This window comes from Lipophrys pholis, assembly GCF_963383615.2.
Source record: "Lipophrys pholis genome assembly, chromosome: 15".
Lineage (NCBI taxonomy): Eukaryota > Metazoa > Chordata > Actinopteri > Blenniiformes > Blenniidae > Lipophrys > Lipophrys pholis.
In genome coordinates this window covers 3,029,701-3,033,185 of record NC_137642.1, presented here as the reverse complement: position 1 = coordinate 3,033,185, position 3,485 = coordinate 3,029,701, and the positions used below count along the sequence as shown (strand labels likewise).

The window sequence follows — 3,485 nt, the reverse complement described above, 5'->3', positions numbered from 1 at the left end:
TCTATCTTTTGACACTCATATCTCACATCTTTTTCTCCAGGTAGAAAGTCTCTGAGAAGACGGCCGACCATCTGTTGGGTGGTCAGAAATCTCATCAACGTCTCAGCTCAGTAAATTTGGAGGCTCCTTGAGAAAACTACACAAGTCGATATGATGGAAGTTCTCTACTGAGGTTTGAAGAACTCTGCAGAGTCTCCGGCATCACCATAAAGTTCAACTCCAGTGTGGAGTGGCTGAGTTACGTTGGTCTGGACTCTGTGGAGGAGAGTCATAGTTTCAGAGACGCTGGAGAAAGACAGAATACCTGCTCTGTGATCCAGGTACACTCCCACTCTGGAGGTCTGAGGACCTGAGACGGGAGTTTCTGTGTTGTTGAACAGAAATAGAAAACTGTAAGAGTAACAATATAAAGCCCAAGATTTGTTATTACATCCAAATGCACATTTATTAAAGCTTCCTGCTCTGCTGATGTTCTTGTACTTGACTGCTACATAAACTCTTATCCCTCTCCACTCCACCCCCCGTTAACAATGTCCAGTCAAACTCTCTCTGCTCAGAACCTGTGACCATCCAGTGAATCTGTCTGGATGATCACAAAAGGGCTGTCTTTTCCCTGCAGCAGTTACTTTTCTGTTGCTGTCAGATAATACCAGCCGTCTGTGTGCAGTGTTTGCATCCAATGTGATCTGCTGTGACTATTGTAAGAAGTAGGCTCTGGTCTCGGGCTGTGGTTGTGGTAGTAAAAGCTCCTCTTCCATGGCTCTCAGTGAGATGTTTGTCTCTGTCTCTCTCAGGATGTCCTGTAGATTCTCGTTGTTCTCTGACACAGCTGCTGTCACATCCTCAGATTGTCTGAGAGGAGCAGTCTGGATGCTGGAGGAGTGTGTGGACTCACTGAGAGCTGACACTGAGACAGATATGTGTAGAAACTGGTTGTGATCCTCTGTGTGGTCCAGCCGCTCCAGTTGGACGTCTTTCCTCTTCATCTGGGCGATTTCCTGCTCCATCTTCTCCTGAAGCTCTTTGAATCCACACACTGCAGTTTACTACTGGGATCTGAGCTGCTGCTTCACCTCATGGCTTCTTTTCTGAATGAGAGGGATCATCTGGGTGAAGCTCTGCTCGCTGTGCTCCACTGCTTCATCAGCAGAGACAGCAGGTCTTCTCCTGGGGCTTCTTGGAGGGCTCCACCAGCTTGTTTCTTTAATAGAGCTGCTTTGCAGTGAGGTTGGAGGTGTTGTTCACAGGAAGAGGCCAAACAGACCAGACAGGACTTGATGGCTTTCAGCTTCCTCGCAGTGCAAACATATCAGGCCACATCTTCAGGTCCAGCATAGCAGAGATCAGCTGCAGCAGCTTGGGCTCCAGTCTTCTTCAGATCCTCGACAAACTCTGCTAACATGATGGGGTTTTTTTCAGGTCAGGCCTCTGCATGAACTCCACCCTGCACTGAGGGCAGCTATAGATTCCCTTGTTGTTCTCTCCATCCCAGTGACTTTTAAGGCAGTTACAGCAGTAGTTGTGTCCATGGGAAACCGTCACTGGATCCTTCAGGATATCCAGACAGATGGCACAGGAGAACTTTTTTGAGTCTAGCAGATCTCCTCGCTGAGCCATTTTCTTCTCTCAACAATAGCAAATGTTTGAAGTGTTTCTCTTCCTGCTCAGCAGGCTGTAAACGTCCCAGCTGAAGCAAAACCCTGCCCTGGTTTCCTCGTCCTGAGAGCGCTGGTCTGCACTGGTTCTGCTGCTGAGCGGCGGCACCCTGCAGCTCAGAGATGTCAGCGATCCCTCAGCTGTGAGATCTGGGAGAGAAGGGAGAGAAGGGAGAGAAGGGAGAGAAGGGAGAGAAGGGAAAGATCGTCAGTCTCACTTTGCACTAGGGCCTGATTGAACTCACCACCGGATGGTGATCAGTTAACAGCTCTGCACTTCTCTTCACCCATGTTTCTGTCTGTCTTATCCTTTTCCGTCCTCAAGCCTCTCACCCCAACCGGAACAGCAGAAAGCGGCCTCCTCTGAGCCTGGTTCTGCAAAGGCTTCTTCCTGATCGAGGGAGTTTTTCATTATGCTTTCTCATGTGAATTTGTTGGGTTTCTCTCTGTTAAAAGCACCTACAAATGACTGTGTTGTATGTGGTGCTATATAAAAAAGTTTAATTGAATTGAAAGTTTCTAGAACATACAGTCTCAGGTTAGACGAAACAATAACAAAGTTGATCTAGAGCCCTAGTACCCTTATGAGCATCCTTGTGTTCGAACATGGTGTTTTTTAGCGACAAACCATGATGAGCACAGAGGTCCAATAACAACCCACCACAAGAATTCAGGCTGGGCAGGCCGTTCCTCCAAATCACTCCATTCCAGGTTACCCAGTCAATGCCGACATCAGCATTGAAGTTGACCGGTAAGACTATAGAGTCTGTTGGCAGTGCCATTTCCAGGACCTCACCCACTTGCTCCAAGTAGGCTGAGTATTCTGAGCTGCTGTTTGGTCCAAAAGCACAAACAATACTCAGAGTTTTCCTCCCCGTCCCCTTAAGCCACAGGGAGACGACCCTCTCGTCAACTGAGACAAACTGTGTAGCCGCCAGCCGGCGGCTTATGAGTCCTGAGAAAACATCCACCTTCTCTTTCCTGTGAGCTTTGCTTTTGTAGACGTGAAATTAGCTTGTTGTCTGAGCTCGACTTTGTATGTCAACATGTCTGCTACCCCGAAGGCTGATCTGAATGGGTGGGATCAAGCAACTATGTGAACCGACTCGTTAGGCCTTCAGTCTTGAGAAAAGATGAGTCCATTTTATAAATTAATACCTGCTATTCTGTCAATACAATTGGGAAATTCCCCAGGACCTGATGGGTTAGCTGTTGAATTTTTAAGCTGCTTTATTGGCTTTTGGTGCCCCAGCTGAGTTTAGTGTTTTCAGGTTGAGGTAAGTTGGTCACCTTCCATAATCACTCTTCAAGGCTCTCAAATCCTCCACTGCAAACATGAATAAGAGAGCCAACAAAAAAGATTGGAACCAAGGAATCAAATCAAAGGATTAGATCAACAACTTATACAGACTGACAGCCCAGAACAATAAAAAAATGACTGGAACGCCCAAATGAACACAACCTTTTCTCAAAATACCTGGTTGAACAACATCTTTAAAAACACAAGAGTCAACTTAACTTCCCGAAATATCAATCAGAGAAACTATGCACAAGCCAATTGAAAGAAATCAGAGCCAAACAAAACAATCCACAAAAATTCAAACAGAGAATGCTGAAATCAATACAGACCTTCCAAAAATAAATTACATTTTTATTCAAGACTCCATACCTCAGAATTTCCAGAAGGCAGTGCTTCAATGGAAAAGATCTAAAACATTATATGCTTTCCTAATCTCACAGCAGATACCACCCATAGGAAAGGTTCTTAATCATGCCAATGTGATCTGGGTGACAGTGCTCAGACTGCCACCCCCGCGACCCGGAAACGGA

The 3,485-nt window shown here is 46.2% G+C and overlaps 1 pseudogene across 1 annotated transcript; it reads right to left on the bottom strand.

The window, feature by feature from the left end:
• Nucleotides 1-276: 276 nt before the first annotated feature.
• LOC308121217 lies at nt 277-2,437 on the bottom strand (annotated as a pseudogene). The gene is made up of 4 exons: nt 2,317-2,437; nt 1,700-1,805; nt 528-1,212; nt 277-390 (listed from the first exon to the last, which is right to left on the bottom strand). The product of its transcript is annotated as an uncharacterized misc_RNA (transcript).
• Between the last annotated feature and the right edge of the window lie 1,048 nt (nt 2,438-3,485).